Below are 19,469 nucleotides of genomic sequence, written 5' to 3'. Positions count from 1 at the left end.
CGTCAATAGCAGTGTACAACTCCAATAATATCATAAAGGCAAAGCTATGATAGGTTTTATGCAGCTTCTTAAGTAGAGGTGTCAATGTTAGTTTTTTAAATGATAGTTTCTAAAAATACAAAAATAATATACTCACAAATCAATAAAGAAAAGAAATACAACCTAACGAAAATAAGGAAATGATAGGAATAGTGGGTCCTAGAAAAGGACTTAAAAAAAACTAAATATCCAAAAATAAGTGAATGGATAAACATAGCATACTCATACAACAGAATATTAAACAATGAGAATGAATAAATCAGTTACACATATCAACATGGATGTAGCTCACAAATATAAAGTTGAAGGAGAAAAAAACATGCACAAAAATGCATACAGAATGATGCCAACTCTATACAATCTCTAAAAATGTTGCTTAGGAGTCCATGATAATCAGCCAGTACACCTTGACATGGCAGATCTGTGGTTTACGACTAAAATCCCTTATGGGTGGGAGTGCTCATACTGGTAAATACATTGAAAGTCACCCCTAACATTTATACGCAGCAAAATTATAAAGAAATGCATGAGGGTGATTAAATCCTCAAATTCAGGATGGCAGCTACACCTGTGAGGAGGAAAGGGACTAGCAATATTTGATTTAAGTAAGATGCTTAAGCACCTAAATCCTTACTGTCTGATGATTTATACCATTTCATAGATCTTAAATAATATGTAACAATTTAAATAGATATACACATACATAGGACAGCATGAGCTTTGAGCCAGGAATCTGGGGATCGTGATTTTTTTCCTTGTTCCATGGATTACCTGTGGGACCTTGCTATCCTTGAATCTCTTCTGTGAAATAAGAGAATTCAAGTATCATTCAGCTCTAAAATTCTTAACTGAATTCAACAGGATAGCTGTGGACCTCTCTAGATTTTAATAAAACAGCCCACCACTACTTCCCCTGTCCACGCATTCCAAATCATCCATGAGACAAGACTTACTGACTCCTTATGGAGAGCACACACACATTCTAAAGTACCCCAGGAAAGTTTTTTAATCCCACTACCCTCTCTCTTCCTCTGCTGTGCTTTCTGATGAATTTAGATCTCTGAGAGCTGGCTGGCTAGGTCTAGGAAAGCAAAGCAATGATTATCAGTAAAGATGGGGATAGTGTAAATTGATCCAAGATAAAACGTACTTTATTTTACGTCATCATGATACTCCTACGGTGGGAGAAACTGAGACCGTTAATGTTAATGATTTACTCAGGGGCATACAACTGTCTGGAATGAACCCAGGATGAGAATTCATAATTGGTATCTTAGAAGTGATGTTTTTACTCAATTTTTTTATCTCTCCTACGACAGACCCTCAAGACTCATCTTAGAGAAAAGAGTTCCCCTTTAGTCTCTACAATCCAACTATATTTAATAATTTACCAAGACTTGCACAATGGCAAAGTAAATAAACTAGCAAAATTTTAAATCACTCAGTAAAACATTGTAAATTTTAATAATACCCTCAAGACTCATCTTAGAGAAAAGAGTTCCCCTTTAGTCTCTACAATCCAACTATATTTAATAATTTACCAAGACTTGCACAATGGCAAAGTAAATAAACTAGCAAAATTTTAAATCACTCAGTAAAACATTGTAAATTTTAATAAATAGATCCCAGATTCTGGTACATAAAATTTTGCTTAAGAAAGTGCTAGGACTTTTTTTTTTAATGCATTTCTTCTAAACACTTTAGATTATAATTTTCATACTAGAATTTTATGGAAATTATCATAAGGGAATTTTTTAAAAATCAAATCCCCCCCCAAAATAGAGCTTCTTTCTGTTCTTTTTGTGTTTCTCTTTAACTCTTTTCTTCCAAAAAACCATTCATTACTGTGCAATTGCACTGATAAATGGGGAGTTCTAACTAAATACGTGATACCTGGTCTTACTCAACCAGTAAGTCTTACTGGCATTCCAACTAGTTATTGGGAAAGGGGGGGGGGGGGTGTACATGACACAGCTGAAAATTAACTGCTGTGTGATTTAGAAGCTGTTTATGCTAAGGTGCCAGCCAGCCCAGGAACTCTAACAGGTATTCATTTGTTAATAAGTTGCTGAATCAGGCAACTATGGAAACTGGGTGTCTCTGCAAAGCAGATTTGATTTCTGAAATAGCAGAACTTTAAACTGTGAAACTCTCCCTTCTTTCGGGCTCCCCTTGTGACTTGCTAGAGAGCTTGCAAACTAGTTTCCTTTTCATTTCTAAACATGACAGAAGTTTCTCACCCGAAGAGAAACAACCAAACTGAGTGGGTTGAATTTTCCCTAAGGATACATATTTGCCAATTCTGCGGACACAATTTTAAGATCTGATTCAAGGTCACTTTATCTCAGGAAAAGAACAGAACGCGCACTTCTGTGTATACTAAATTATCTTCCTTGTTACTTATAACATGTGCAATGATGCTATTAGAAATTTGTCCAGCTTTTTAAAAAAATAATAATAATCCTGTCTAGTACTGAGGTCATTTTTTCGTTAATATAATTTCTCTTAATTCTTTAAAATAGTTAGAAATTATGTACTTCCTTGTGAAAATAAATTTCCTAAAACATAATCTTTCTGACCCCTTACCTCTATAACTCAGATTACAAAATTTTTTCTTTTAAGATTTTATTTATTTATTCATGAGAGACACACAGAGAGAGAGAGAGGCAGAGACACAGGCACAGGGAGAGGCTGAGGCTGGGCCCATGTAGGGAGCCCGATGTGGGACTCAATCTGGGGTCTCCAGGGTCACACCCTGGGCCGAAGGTGGCACTAAACCGCTGAGCCACCAGGATTGCCCCAGATTACAAAATTCTTAAATTTTCTTTTCTTGGTATTTCAGACTACAGTTTTGAGATTTCTAAGAAATATTTTTTTCATTCTCTCAAAGTCTTCCCACAGGGCGCCTGGGTGGTTCAGTCACTTAAGCATCTAACTCTTCATTTTGACTCAGGTCATGAGCTCAGGGCTCAGTGGGGAGTCTGCTTGACATTCCCCCCTCCCACCCCATGCTCCCTGGTGTTCTCTCTCTTAAATAAATCTTTTTTAAAAATTGTTTTAAAAGCCTTTCCCATGAAAATATACCTGACCCATCCCTAGCCCCTAAAACACAAAAAACATGAAACATCCTCAAAAAGAAATACCACCTAAATTGTTTCCTCCTCATCGGTGAATAATTAGGACACTCCACAAAAAAAAAAAAAAAATACCATATCATTCTACAATATTTTCTTGAGTGGACCAAAACTGGAACTACTAAAGGATCTTGAGAGGTAAGACCACTAAGACAAAACAAAATCTCTGTAATCCTTTCGTTGAAGCTCCTCCAACTTATTTAGTTAGGAAGCTGACCAAATAAGAGAGGTACTGAGATTTGTATCTGTTTAAAGAGCATCTCTTACTATTTGCACATTCCTTCTGATAACCTGTAGGGCTATAAAAATGATGTGGCAGGGACTTCTTTGTTACAACTTGAAAGTAAGACAAGGAAATTCTTCTTACACAGGTGGCCAAAATTGTAGATTCTCTTTTTGGTAATAATGATACAACAATAACAAGAATAGTTAATATTTATTTAGTACTTAATTTGTGCCAGATATTTTACATGTGCCATCTCTTTAATTCTCACAAGTCTGTAAGATACAATCTTTTTTTTTTTTTTTTTTTTTTTTAAGATACACACTATCTACCCCATTTAGGAAAACAGAGACATAGAGGCACTTGCCCGAGACCGTTCAGCAAGTCACTGGCAAGACTTGCTTGAACACAAATATATATGTAGGCTCCAAACTCCATGTCCTTAAAAGAAAGTTCCCACCAGGCAGGATATAGCTAAATTACTCACTCCTCCCGTGAGTCTGTTAGAGAACTTTATCAGAGCACATATTATCTGAGCACTCAACATAGGAAGGCATTAACAGATTAATACAGTGACCCAACTAAAATGGACCTTTGTTAGTTTTTTTTTTTTTTTTTTTTTGGACCTTTGTTAGTTTAAATTTTCAGCTCTCTCTGCCCTTTCTCCTTTTTAAAGTAAATAAGATGAAACATCTTCACTGTTTCAGCTAGCTGGCAAACTTGTGTAACAAATTAACTAACAGAACCGGTTTAGCAACAAATAAACTCAAGGTCTCTAAATTCTAATCATAGGTACCTCACGGATTTGAAAGATGATCCAAAGCTTTTAAGTTAAATTTGTTGTTTATATGGCTTTCAGAATACAGAATCCACATTTATGACACTTCAGTAAGAAACCCTGATACCAAATATCTAGGTGAAAAGGGAAAAGCACAAATTCTAGCTACGCTGCTTAATTATTGCCAGGGTTCCAAGTGTTCGGAAACATTCAAGCGGTATAAACATACAGTTGTCCGCAGTGACGATCTCTAGGGACAGGGACTGCAGGAATGGAAAGTGAAAATAATATGAGGAAGAGCTTTTGCTTTTTAATATATGTGTTGTTGCATTTTTGTAAGAACACAAAAAATTTTTTTTAAAGAAATGTTCAGTCTTGCCAGACTTAATTTTTAATCTGCACCCTCGAGCCTGACCTCAGGATTATGCATGTCATCATCTAACAAAGGGGATACCAATAAGGAAAAGACCATCGTCTCTCTGACCCTCCTCCAACTCAACTAAAACAAGACTCGTTTTATGAAATGTTCAGCCTTTCCTACCCAGATGTGTCCATTTCATTGGAAGTGAGAGGGGGAAAAAGTCCCAGAGGACTTGAACCTTCAAGCAATTCTAAAAGGAAAGGAATATTAGAATTTGAGAAAGAAGATTAGAAATGGGACTCTCTCAACATTCTTCAGGTAACAAAGGAAAACTCCCAGGTAGAGGGTACCTTGAGGTTATTCTTTCCTCAAGGTAAAGACTAATGTAATGGGTGCCTGAATGTGGAATCAGGAAAAGTGCCACAGGGAGCAGCCTTCAGGGCTCACACACTCATTCTTCCCAGCCCTGGTTGGCCTCTTGCTCCAAAGAGCCTGAAGAGAAAGATAAAAGTGAGAAGTGCTTTGTAATAAAGGTAAATGTTCAAATAATATCGGGCATCTTCTGAGCTATTTCTTCATCGATAAAAATACCATCCACCTCCAATGATTTTTGGAGATGCTTAGCATAAAATCTGAGACATAGTAGGTGCACAATAAATGTTAGCTTCTTTCTTGCAGAATTTCTAACTGCCAGCCAGATGTCCACTAATCTTCGGGCTCAAAAGATTCGCTCACAGCCCACCCTACCACCAAGACCATGGTTCTCTCCCACGCTTCCTCTTCCTGTATTCTCTGTCTTTCTCTCAAGTAATGGTGCCAACATTCTCTTTGCACCTAACAGAATTTTATCTCTTCCATCTCCTTTAATATTTTATGACTCTGTCCTCTGAATTTCTTCATCACTCACCTGGATTTCTAAAAACACCTTGGAGAGGACTCCCTTCCTCTCGAATATATCTTTCAGAACATTATCATGAAACAGAGCACACACCAAACTTGGTTCCCCACTGACATGGATACAGTCCTCTTACATGTTCAAAAGTCCCCAAGATCTAACCATGAAACATCTATCCAGACATCTCCCACCGCATCTTGCCATAAGTCCTGTGTTGTAGCTTGTGCTATTCTTCTGCCTGCAATCTACTCTCCTCCATTCTCCACCCACAAAAGCCCTACTCTACATCCTAGATCTGGCTATACACCCAAATTTAATGACAATGTTCTACAAAATTAGCCCTAACTTCCCTAAAGCAGGTATTACTCACCACTGACTTTATGTACCCATAGCACTTTGCCAGTGTTTCAGGTGGCATTTCTTTCATTCTGGATCATACTAGAATAATCAGCTTACAAGGCTATCTCCCCCAGTTCCTAAAGAATGGGGGCCATATCTGATCACCACTTATTGCCACCTAAACATCTGTCACTTAGCCCCTAGTTCACTGCACCCTTGAACTGAATGTAACAATTGGTATTTATTACAATGTGTTCTGCAGTCTTCAACAATAAATATTGTACTGTCCACTATGTGCATTATCTCAGTAATATTCATTACACTTCCTGACGGTAAATTCTATATTGCCTCCATGGTACAGATAGGGAAACTCTACTCAGAGAGGTTATGTCATTTGTCCAAAATGATACAGCTAGTACCTGACAAAGCCAAGATCTGAACCAAGGTCCATCTGACTTCTGAAGCTATGCTCCTAACCATCCCACTATGTCACAGATATTTCCCTTTCCCTCACTAGTCCCTTTAGCACTTATACACAAGGGAGTATTACCAAGACCAGGACTCCAGTAAGTTATGTTTTATCGTATCAGCACATGGAGGCCATTTGGGATCTGCTCTAGTCTAGGGTCATAAACACAAGCAGGTCCCCAGGTCCCAGAATCACTTATTTTTCTCTGTTCCTACCTCCACCCTCAAACCCCTGAAAAGCAAATCAGAAAAAAAATTATAATAATTTGGGAAGACAATGGAATCTTCCCATCTTTGTGAAACATACAACATTAACAGTAAGTTTATAAGGCTTAACAGGCATATATTACTTGAAAGAATATTGGGTCATTCCAAAACATATTTGTCCTGCTTAAACCTGAAATCAGCAGCAGTTACTAAGAAAACACAGTCAAATGGGAGATGACAGGATGAGTCATAAAAGGGGCAAGCTTACTTTCCAAGTCTCAGAAACCTTCGCCAACAGAGTCTTGTAACCAAATCATCAAACTGTGGTTATAAACATTCTGGAGTTTCTTTTCATCTGGCCTAGAAGGAATCATAACCAGTTCTGAACTAAACACTACTTATAAAATCAATTATTATGTAACTAAGTTCAGGCTTCCTATAATGAAAGAAAGTACAAAGACTACAAAGGTAACAGACTTTCCTTTAAACAAAGGTCTATTAACAGGAAAAGCTCTTACTCAGTGTCATCAAATGAGTGACTAAAAATGATATTCAAGAAAACACTTGTGACCCATTTTTCTTGTCAACACACAAGTACACATAATAAAACACACCTTTAACAGCTTTAAAAGCAGAATGTATAGTAGGCATTCCTTTCTTATTTTTTTCTTTCTGAATCACTTGCTCAAAATTTTGAACTCATAGCTCTAGCATGTATTATTCTACCAAACAATCCCGTCATATGTTGGCTAGAACCTACCATAGTACTAATAGCTTAGATTCATTTGAGTTGTGGGGTTTTTTTTCTTTATTATTTATTTGGGGGGCATGGGAAACAGTCTTTATTTATTTTTTTCAATTTACACTTAAAGATAAAGATGACTTCTGAGTAACTAAATCTTTTGTAAATGAAAATTAGGTAAATTCTATGGTATGACCCATTAATTAATGTATCACACAGAAGCAGCCAAACCTGAAGAACTTAGCACAATACAATCATCTTTCCCTCAGGGTCCCACAACTTGTACTCCAAAGCCAGAGTAGGAGAAAACAGGTGGTGTGTCTGTGTGAATGAATTCTGTGCACATGCGCACACACACACCCCCAAACATGAAGTATCTTGCACCCCAAGCTCTAAATAGGTTAATTCTAACTTTGATAAAAAGACTGTGTGTAGCACAAGTACTAAGGATGAGATCTTTTTGAAAGATGTATTGTTCATCCCTGAATGTTAAACACTCTTTCTTTTCAAATAAAGCAACATAATTGCTGAAATGAGTAATGAGAATTCTTAATTTAAATATATTAAAAATTGGCCTAGAAATCTATAAAACCTTCTAATAATAACTCCCTTCACAAAAACCTACCTGTCAAATTAAAGGTTCCCCATCAAGCACAGTATTTCAATTTTGGCAGCACATGGATGTATATTATTCCTTACTCTCTGGAAAATTATCTATAAATATAATGTATATACTACAATCATGATGACAAAGGTTTATAAAATATTTTGGTAGAATGTATTCACTGTCATAACCATTATATTTATTTTTAGTGAACTTTAGTAGGAATATATGTACACATATCTCCACACTACTGTTTTGTTTTACTATCTTTTGTGTAAATAAATTCCAGATAAACTTTATCTATAATTTAATGTGTAATCATGGCTATTTGTGATTCAGTTTCATATTCATCTCTAGCATCTTAATAGCTCAAATAATTTAAAATCTAATTATTTATGGATGAAATAATATGATGTGTGGAATTTACTTCAAAATAATCCAGCATAAGGAAGATAGGTGGGGGTACAGGTCAAGCCACACTGGCAGGATTTGACAATTAACAATACTGAGTAATGTTTACACAGGAGTTCACTTCACTATTATCTTGCTTTGGGATAGATGTGCAATGTTTCATAAGGTTTTTTAAAATCCAATTTACTACTGCTCCAGTGTCAGGCATAACTTTGCCATTTTGAATTTCTGTTTTACTCACATAGCAATTAATGTTTTATGTGACACTTCATTAGCGCCAACACTGCTTTAAAAGTATAGTGGGGTAATAAATCTCTTAGACATTCCTGGCTACAGGATCATTAGACTTAGCTTGACCTTAGAAAGTCTGAAACGCACACTGGCACACATTATATCACATATGAAAGTGACAATGGCTTCTGAGAACCACACATATATGTATACAACCTTGTGTACCCAAAGCATTTCACTATGTATGGCTCCCAATCTAGATGATACATAAGCAAATCTTTTATATTCAATGAGCTAACCTCAGTAAGGAAGTATGTCATTTTATGGACTGATATTTTGCTACACAGTGTTGTTCTTTGTAGGCTGTCATCTCTAAGGATGCGAAGACATGAGGATATATGAAAAGGAATCAATGACACCAATATTGTAGTTCATGATGAATAGTAGGTACAAGAGGAGAAATTGTATTAATAATAAAAACACATATTGGAACTAACATGATGCTTTCCATGCATTTTTATAGCATAAGCAAAAAAAAGTACAATGGAGTAAATATCACATTTCTAAATCACACTCCTAGAATTTGAAATCTAGGGTAAAAAATCTCAGAGATCATCTCATCCTCTATGCTACTGGTTCACAAAGTTGAGTGTGCATCATGATCACTTGGAAGGCTTGTGAAACACAGATTGCTGGGCTCTATCCTCAAGGTTTCTAATTTAGGAGGTTTGATGCTGCTGATACCCGGAACACACTCAGAGAAGCACTGTTCTGAGCTTACTCCCATGACTCTGTTGGTGTCTCCATTGTAGTGATCACCAGTTACTACCTGGGATTGCATGCTCCTCTGTTTGTGGGCCTTTCTCCTATTAGACAATTGCCTGTCTCAGAGCAAGGGGCATAAATTTTCATCAATGTTCCAGAGCCCGGACTCCATAAATATTTACAAAATAAATTAACTTGTTGAATGAATTGATTTTCCCCACTCATTTATAGCTGAGTATTTGTCAGTGTATTCATATTTAGAATAGGGGTGCATTTACATAACCGGATGGAGGGGAGCTACTCCCTGGTGACAAAAGCAAACACTGGCAATACCCAAGGGAAGACTAAATGTCAGCTGGAACTAGAGCAACAAGTAGATGGAGAATTCTGGAAGTCTAAGAACTGCATCTCACACTGGAGTTTTCAATCCAGCACAGACTGACAAGTGGGAGCTGGAAGCTCATTGTTGTCAAATCTTTTATTTTGTGCGGAATGCCTGGGTGGCTCAGTGGGTTGAGGGACTGACTCTTGATTTCAGCTCAGGTCATGATCTCAGGGTCCCCAGGCTCAGCATCAAGTCTGCTTCTCCCTCTCTCTCCGCTCCTCCTCCTGCTTTCTAATAAATCATCTTAAAAATAAATAAATAAAATTTTTAAAAATGTGTTACTTTGACCTGAGGAGCTATAACTAAGTACTTTTCATCTCACACACCATCAAAAGAAACAAAAATGCTTCCAAACTCATGTTTTAAAGTTTCTCAGGGTCTGGAAGATAATTAGCACAGGTGGACTGATTCCTTCCCCCATCTACCTCTATCCTCCTAATATTGCCTACAGGAAAGAAAAGAAACACAACACACTCAGCACTGCCTGTCTAGAGAGTTCTCCAAGTTCAGGTATTCTGAATGTTGTAATATTCTACAGTATCCTGAAATATCTTTCTATTATAGTAATCATCTGCTCAACAGCAATTCAGCAGATTTAGTTTAAGAAAATGAACTATGCTCTGATTTCTGAATTTCACTATTTATTATTTATTTTGTAAATATTTGAGTGAGAGAGAGAGAGAGAACACAAGCAGAAGGAAGGGGCAGAACGAGGAGAAGCAGACTCCCCATTGAGCCCATTGTGGGGCTTGATCCCAGGACCCTGAGATCATGACCTGAGCCAAAGGCAGACACTTAACTGACTGAGCCACCCAGGTGCCCTTTCACTACTTTTTAAAATTTTTATTCTAACTTTAGAAGTTAGAATATATATTTCTATATATACATATATATATGAACCCAATAAACCTCCATATATATTATTTCTTTTATTTAACAATAGTACAATAAAGACTATAACCTGTATAACTGTATGGATACATATGTGATTTTTTTCTTATTATTTAGATCTCCTTAAAAAAATAACTGTTCAGGGGCACCTCAGTGGCTCAGTAGGTTAAGCATCCAACTCTTGATTTCAGCTCAAGTCATGATCTCAGGATCATAGGATAAACCCTGCATGGGATGCCGCACCAGGTGTGGAACCTGCTTAAGATTCTCTCTCCCCCTGCCCCTCCCCCATTCATATGCACATGCATGTGTCCTCTTTTTCTCAAAAAAATAAAATAAAATAAAAAATAAAAAGGAGCTAACTTTAAAAAACATTTTAAATAAAAAATAACTTCAAACAAAAATAATAATGTAGTGTGGGATCTATTAACAGACAAAAAATAAAATATATGACAATAACAAAAAGGTCACAAGGAGAGTAATGGAAACATACTACTATAGCAAGATGTTCATACCATACATAAGGTGGGATAATAACACTTGAAGGTCAACTGTGACAAATTAAAAGTGTATACTACAAATCCTAAAGCAGCCATGAAAATAACAAAATAATGATAGTCAACAAGCCAAAAAAAAAGGATATAAAATTAAATGATGGAAATAGTCAATAAATCCAAACAAAGACTAGAAAGGGGTAAAAAAGAAACAAAGAGCAGATGAGAAAAGCAGAAAACAAATAGGAAGGTTGTAGATTTAAACATAACCATATTAATAAATACTTTAAATACAAATGTTCTAAACAATGAAATTAAAAGACAGAGATCATCACATTGGGAGTGCCTGGCTGGCTAAGTCAGAAGAGCATGTGACTCTTGATCTCAGGGTCAACCCAGACGTTGGGTGCAGAAATTACTTAAATACATTTTTTAAAAAATAAAAAATAAATAAAAGACAAGGATCATCACATTGAATAAAAAAGTAACACCTTTCAAGGAGGTGAAGCATAACTCTGCATTCCTTAAGTGTGAGCTGCACATAGTGACTTCCTTAGCAAAAAGTACAGAACAGAAGGGGGAGAAAAGAGGAACTTTAGAGTGGAGAAACCTGACACCTCAGCCAGGTGATTGAGGTTAACATGAATAGGGATAAATCATCTTGATATTATGTTCCTTTAACATGGTGTAATTAAAATACACATTCTTTTCAAGTGCACATAGAACATTTACCAAAATAAATTCTATTCTGGGCTATAAAATAGCCCTCAATAAATTTAAAAGGATTTGAGCCATACAAAGTATGCTCTTTGACAACAACAGAATTGAATTAGAAATCATTAACAGAAAGATCTCTAGAAAATCCAGAAATATTTGGAGACCAAGTAATGTGGGTAATTCCCAGTCAGAAAATGTATCAAGGAAAGTGTTTTTTAAAGTATTCTGAATGGAATAAAAATGGATTTACACCATACCAAATTTGTGAGATGTCACTAAAGCAGTATCTGGGAGGAAATTTATAGGACTAACCATCTATACAGAAAAAGAAAAACAGTCACAAAACCAATGACCTAAAGAAACTAGAATAATGGAGCACCTGGGTGGCTAGGTGGTTTAAGTGTCTGCCTTTGGCTCAGGTGATGATCTCAGGGTCCTGGGATCAAGCCCTACACTGGGCTCCTTGCTGAGCAGGTAATCTACTTCTCCCTCTACCCCTCTCTCTCATGCTCTCTCTCAAATAATTTGAGAAAAAAAAAAGGGGGAAACTAGAATAAGACAAACAAATTAAACCCAAAGTAAGTAGAAGAAAGGAAACAATAATGATCAGAGTGAAAAGTCAGTTAAATGGAAAATAGAAAAACAAAAGAAAATGTCAATAAAACCAATAACTGGTTCATTGGGAAGGTCAATAAAATTGATAAACCTCTAGCCTAGGGTTTCTCAACCTTGGCACTACTGACATTTTGTCTGAATGATTCTCTGTTGAGAGGATCACTCTTGTTCACTGTAGTATTTTGAGCTGCATCCCTGGTTTTGACCCACTAGATGCCAACAGCAAATGCCACCCATCTCCCACCCCTAACACACACAAGACATCACACACAAGACATCATCTCCATACATTATCTGTCTCTAGGAATTGCCAAGTGTTCCCAGTAGCAGTTAAGATAAACTTCAACTCCTACTTTGCTCTGTAAACAAATATTAACTCAAAGTCGCCTGACCTAAACGTAAAATGAAAACTTTATGGTTTTACATTCTTTTTATAGAGCTTTCCCAACGGTTATAAATAACTAAAATAAATGAAAAGTTATAAATAACTCTTACAAAAAGATCTTTGTCACTTTGAGTTAGGCAAAGATTTCTTAAGGTACAACATCAAAAGTTCAATTCGTAAAAGAATAAATTAAAATGTAAAACTTCTGATCTTCTAAGATACTGGTTAAGAGAATATAAGACAGGGAAGAGGCTGAAAGTAAATACTGCAAATCCTGTATCTGATAAAGAACTTATATCTAAAAAATATAAAGAATTTTCAAAACTCAACAATAAGGAAGAAACCAACCCAATAAAAAATGAGCAAAAAATAAATAAATAAACAGAAACGTCAATAAAGAAGATATATGGATGGTATATAAGTATATCATTAGCCATCACGGAAATGCAAATTAAAACCACAATGAGATACCACTACACCTCTAGTAGAATGTCTATGGAAAGCCTGACCACACCAAATATTGACAGGGATGCAGAGCAAGTGGAACCCTCATATACAACTTCGGGAATCTAAAATGGTACAACCACTTCAAAACATATATATCTACCATATGATCCAGCCATTCCACTCCTAAATATTTACCCAGGGGAAATGAAAGCAAATGTCTACACAAAGACTGTACATAATAGTCATAGCAGCCTGGGGTGCCTGGATGGCTCAGTTGGTTAAGTATCTGCCTTCATGGTCTCAAGATCCTGGGATCAAGCCCCATCAGGCTGTCTACTCAGCAGCGAGTTGGCTTCTCCCTCTCCCTCTGTGATCTCTCTCACTCTCCCTCTCTCTCAAATAAATTTTTAAAAAATCATTTCAAAAAAAATTTTTTAAATATTCACAGCAGCTTTATTTTTAATAGCCAGAAACTGGGAAAAAAAGCCAAATGTCAACCAATGGGTGAATGATGAATGAACTGAAATATATCCATACTATGGAATACCATTCAGCAACAAAAAGGAATGAATCATTGATACACACAACATGGATGAAATCTCCAAATAATTGTGCTAAGTGAAAGAAGCCAGACAAAAAAAGAGCCCTTACTGCATGATTCCATTTGTATAAAATTCTAAAAATACAAACTAATCCATAGGGTCAGAAAATTGTATCTTCAGTTGTCTAGAAAAAGAGGATGCAGGGTGTAGGGAGGGGCCCAAGGGAGAGATGGTTTCACAGGTCTACATATATGTAAAAAATTCACCAAATCTTACACTCTAAATATGTGCAGCTGTGTGTCAATTACACTCAACAGAGCCAGTGTAAGAATTATCACACTACCCCACAAAGTGTAGACAGTTTAAAGTAACAATCAAAAAAGAACATAACCTGCAAATCAGTGAAGAATTACAGGCTTCAAACATAAGTGATTTTACACTGTTCCAGACACAATCTTTTATTTGGTAAAAGTAGGAGAGAGGGCATATGACACAGGTCATTGGTAGATGTGAAAGCGAGCAAGAATAAAAAGTGAACACACAGGGAAGCCCTGAAGAACAGGCTATTGCATTTAACATTAACATCATTTCTTAATTAAGATGTAGCCAATCGGGATCCCTGGGTGGTGCAGCGGTTTAGCGCCTGTCTTTGGCCCAGGGCGCGATCCTGGAGACCTGGGATCGAGTCCCACATCAGGCTCCCGGTGCATGGAGCCTGCTTCTCCCTCTGCCTGTGTCTCTGCCTCTCTCTCTCTCTCTCTCTCTGTGTGACTATCATAAATAAATAAAATTAAAAAAAAAAAAAGATGTAGCCAATCTGAAATATTTCATAATAATTTTTAAAAAGGAAAAATTATTTCATTTTCCTATTTGGCCTGTTCCACTCCCCAGCAGAACCTGGTGCTTCCCTTGTCCCACAGCCCTGAAGAACCTGTCTTGTCCCACACTGCCACATGTATACGGCAAGGGCTCATCCATCAGGATAGGGTCTATATCGTTTGACGCTGGCACAGTGGTCAAATATAAGTATACTGAGGTCGGAGAGCCTGGCTTCCTAGCCTAGGCGCTGCCATTCACCTACCAGGTAGCCTCAGAATATTATCTGACACCCAGTTTTACAAAATTTCAAACAGGGCTGGAAGGGTATGTATGAGGATTCACTGTGAATTTATCCAAACCTTGGGCCTACACAGGCCCTGTCTGTCACCTGATTCCACTCCATTTTCACTTAGCTTTTTCCCTCCAGCTGATGAAGCTCAGGCACAAACATCCCCTCCCAGTTGCAATAAAGCCACACGTCGCAGAGTTCTTTCCTGCCTCAGTGCTGTCTCCCCTGCTGATCTTCCATGATGCCTCATGGTCCCCACAGCCTCCTGCCCCAACATCATGGACAGCTCCTTCTCATCACAGACGCAGCAGAAACAGCAGCTCCATAGAGAAGCCTTCTCACCATTAACACAGGAGCCCCTGGTCCCTCTCTCCTTTCTACTCAACATCCACTCAACAAATGCTTCTTAAGGACCTACGGCTCATCAGGCCCTGGTCCAGATTCTGAGGGCACCACAGTGACATCCAGCATCGATGGAGTGTGGTCTAGCAGGGGAATGAGTAAAACCCAGAGTATGTTAGGTCTTTTTTTTTTCTTAATTTATTTTTTAGAAGATTTTATTTGTTTATTCATGAGAGACACGCAGAGAGAGAGAGAGAGAGAGGCAGAGATAAAGGCAGAGGGAGAAGCAGGCTCCATGCAGGGAGCCCGATGCAGGACTTGATCCGGGGACTCCAGGATCACACCCTGGGCCAAAGGCAGGCGCTAAACCGCTGAGCCACCCAGAGATCCCGAGTATATTAGTTCTATGGTCATAGGTGCCATGGAGAAAACCAATAAATCATCAACAGGGGAATGGGAGTTGCAAGAGGGGTTATGATTTTTAAATCTGGGGTTTTGCCACTGCTCACTGAGAACACAATATTGAGTAAAGAAGCGAAGGGGGTCAGGGAGGGAACCAGACAGAAATGGGGGCTGCGCCGAGGGCATTCCAAGCAGAGGAAACGGCAAGGCCAAAGGCACCTCAAACAGCAGGGAAACTAGTCTGACTGGAGAGGTATGAGCAAGAAGCAGAGCAACAGATAAGATCGAAAGGTGAAGGGCTGGGGAAGGAGGAGGACCATGATGGTGTAAATTCTGGGGGCCACAGTCAGGTCTGCCTTTCACTCGGAGGGAGATGGGAAGCCACTGAAGAATTTTTAAGAGGGAAGTGTGTGATCTGATGGACATTTTTAAAACTGCAATTAGTTTGCTAATGTTTTTCACATTCTGTGGATCCTCCCCAGCTCTTCCCCCTCCACTGGCGGGAACCACAGCAGTCCCGAGCCTGTGCTATTACAACTCCAGCACCTAGCACAATACATTGTAGGCACTCAATAAATATTTATTAAGTGAGGTAATCTATGCAAAGCATTTACTGGCACAAAATGAGCACTCCATAAATGGAAACTATTATCATTGGGAACCCCAGATTTCAGCACCATCGTCAACATACGGTTAAGAGCTTATCTGAGTAAATGAATGAGTAATTTTGTGAAATTACCAAAAATCTATAGTAAAAACATCTGGGTAACGACAAATTAACCAACTGCGTTTCACTTTTACCCTTCCTTATTAAGACGCGGCAGATTCCATTTTTGAGCTTTAAACTCTGTTAAGCTACTGGGCACCACCTAGAATAATCCCCTTGTGATTCGGTTCTCTAAACAAACGGCAATATCCTGCAAACACAACTAGCACTAATGCACTGAAATGCTTGTAAAATTGCTAATTGGGTAAACTTATTCCCATGATTTTTTTTTTTTTTAGCAGTCTTAATGTACAGGGCTAAACTGACCAAACTGGTTGGATTTTATTTTTGTTGAATTCAAACTTATTTCACTTAACTCAAGCATGTGAACAAAGAACTAAGAATTCCCACTCTTTTACTTGTTTCGGCATCTCCAGAGTCTTCACCGGAACTCACGGTGAGGAATACACCTGCTTTCTTCGCCCTCGTGGGGCCTTAGGGGGGAGGGGCGCAATGGCGGGGCTAAGGCCAGTTTAGTGATTATCTCGGGAAAGCCCTTGAAAGTCCCAACGGTTTTCCAGAGAGAAAACTCAAAAAGGGGCCATGCATTAAAGCACAGGGACACGGCAAATAGTCCATCCCCCAAAAGGTGAACGCCCGCGCCTGGTGATATTTACGAGCTCTCGGTGGCAGGGGTCGCGGTGGTTTAGGGCCAGGTAGGTCCAGGCGCTCATTGTGGCCCCCAGCCCTGAAAGTGGCCGGACCCCATCCGAGCACAACCACGGGATAACCGCAAGGAGGACTTGGGAGCTATGGAAACTTTCGGAAGGGCGGGTGAAAGTTGCTGGAAATCTCACGAACTTTAGAAAAAGAAGAAGAAAAGCGATGCCCAAGTGCCGAGCGGCTACAAAGAAACGCCCTGGCTGGGCTGGGCTTGACCTGCCGGAGCTTGCACACGGCCGCGCGGCCGGCATCCCGCTCAGCGCTCCCCCCCTAGGGGAGGGGAATCCTAACTTTCGGAGATAACGAGCGCCCACAAAGGCCAGTGTCAGGGGCTTGCCCAGCTCCCTCATCCACCAGGGTGGACGTTCCGAGCAGCACTGATCCCACCCAAGCCCCCACCCCACCCCCACCCCCACCCCACCGCCCGCTTTTAGAACAGAAGGAAAAATAACCTAAAGGGGAGAGCGTGCTCCCGTCAGACCCTCCAGGCAATTTCAGACAACAAAGACCCCACGCGATCCCGACGGGATCCCAGCGCCGCCGCCCCCTCCGCCCGGGGCGCCCCCGCCGCCCCCGCCGCCCCCGCCCCCGCCCCGCGCGCCCGCGCCCGCGCCCGCTCTCCGCCCAGCTCACGGGGGTTCAAAATCTTTCCCGCCCAGGCGTGACGCGACGGACGAAAACAATCGGCGGATCCGGAGCGCGGGGGCCTGGGCCCGGCGGCGGCGGCGGCGGGGCGGGGAGGGGAGGGGCGCGGAGGGGAGGGGGCCCGGGGCGGGGACCGGGCCGAGCCCCCCGCGCAGCCCCGCTCAGAGCCGGGCGGACCCGCGCGCTGGGGCCCGGAGGTGACACAAAGAAGCCGAGAGACCAGCGCCGCCCGCTGCGCTCGCTCCGATCCCCGCGGCGCCCCGCCCGCTGACAAGTTTGCGGCGCCCTCCACGCACCGCGCTCTCCCCGCCGCGGCAAAGTTTCCGGGGGCCGCGCTCCGACCCCCGCAGCGGGTGGGGCCCCGCGCCCGCGCCCGCGCCCCCGCCCCCGCCCCCGGCTCGGGGACCTGCCCCCGCCCCTCCCCGCCCCTGCCCGCCCCGGCCCGCTCTCTCCGGGGCGCACCGGGCGCCGGGGGCCGCGACCGCGCTCACCGCCGCTGGCCGGCCGAGGGGCGGGGGCGGGGGCGGGGGCGCGGGCCGGGCCGGCGCAGGTCGGGCCCCGCGGGCCTCGCTCCCTCGATCGCGCCCTTCGCTGGCTCTCCCGCTCCGTTTTCGGTGCAGCCCGAGGCTCCGCGCGCAGCACAGCGCGCTCCGCTCCTCGGCGCCTGGAAAGCTGCAAACCACGCCCCGCGCCTGCCCGCGCCTCCCCGCCCGCCGCCGCCGCCGCCGCCGCCCGCCTCCGAGCCCCGCGCCCGCCGCTCGCCGGCCAGTGCGCAGCCCGCCCGCGGCCCGGAGGCGGAGCCGCCCCCCCCACCCCTGCGGCCCGCGCCCCGCGCCCGCCCCCGCCCCGGGCCGCCAACTTTCTTTCCGTGTTTCGGGACGTCGGAGACGGTCTGAGGGAGATGCTAACTCGGGGCAGGCTAACGGCCGGGGGCAGGAGGGATGTCACAGACAACCTCAAAAAAAGGCTTTTCCGCCCCGTTTCATCGAGGAATCTCTCCAACCTTCCCGGACTCTTTTGGGTCTTTGAGATGGGGGTGACAGGGCAGATGTGCAAATTAGCTACCGAACTTTGACGAACTCATCTAATCTTTGCGGACCCTTTGAAGATTTGGGACTTGACCTCTAAGATCTGGGTCGGTATTTCTTAGAGCGTGGTCCAGACTTCAGGATCCCCTGGAGGGAAGCCCCTGGAAGGCTTTGTTAAAATGCAGAATCCTGGGTCCCTCCCTCCCCCGGCTCCAGAAAGGCCTCAATCCTGTGACACCGTATACATCTTCCAGATCTGAAACTCACTGGAAGCTGGGTCCTTGGGAATCCATCCTGCAGGTGCCAAGTTGATATACCAGCAAATTACTCAGTGCCTTTGGGCTCAGGATGATGTCATTTGACTCCCACTTACGTCCTGTACTGCTAGGGCAGCATTATTGAAGCACTTAGAGTCCTGAATGAAAGGTATTGTATGAACTCACTGTTGTTACATAAATAAGTGACGTTAAAATATTTATTGTGTTTGTATTGCAATCAAATTTAACTTCTTATAAATCCAAGTTCATATATATTGTGTGGCTACAGAATCTTGCCTGGATTACTTAGTTAAATTTGGTGGTTATGACCCAAACCAAATGGTAAGGAGCAGACATTAGAGTTTTGATAATGCATTCAGTTAACACATATTAATGAAGAAAAAAAAATTGTAGATCTTACCCACGGTTTGGGACAACCGTTTCAAAAACTTGTACCTCTTTGAGTACTGGAATGATTCAGTTATTTGACGTGCACATTTTTCTTGATGGGCAAAAGCTCAACTCAACAAAACAGCACAGTGTCAACCTATGTGCCATTCCTTGTATTCCAGGATAATCATTCCG

The 19,469-nt window shown here is 41.3% G+C and overlaps 1 protein-coding gene across 1 annotated transcript in view; it reads right to left on the bottom strand.

Moving 5' to 3' along the window:
* Positions 1 to 18,275, bottom strand: part of SYNE2 (spectrin repeat containing nuclear envelope protein 2) — a 321,249-nt gene extending 302,974 nt beyond the window's left edge. Inside the window, exon 1 of the mRNA XM_072762565.1 lies at positions 18,091 to 18,275. The gene's annotated coding sequence lies outside the window, so the exon portion shown is untranslated. The remainder of the gene's footprint in view (positions 1 to 18,090) is intronic.
* Positions 18,276 to 19,469: the final 1,194 nt, after the last annotated feature.

This window comes from Vulpes vulpes, chromosome 6 (genome assembly GCF_048418805.1).
Source record: "Vulpes vulpes isolate BD-2025 chromosome 6, VulVul3, whole genome shotgun sequence".
Classification (NCBI taxonomy): domain Eukaryota; kingdom Metazoa; phylum Chordata; class Mammalia; order Carnivora; family Canidae; genus Vulpes; species Vulpes vulpes.
The sequence above is the reverse complement of the archived record's forward strand: the minus strand, read 5'-3'. Positions and strand labels throughout refer to the sequence as shown.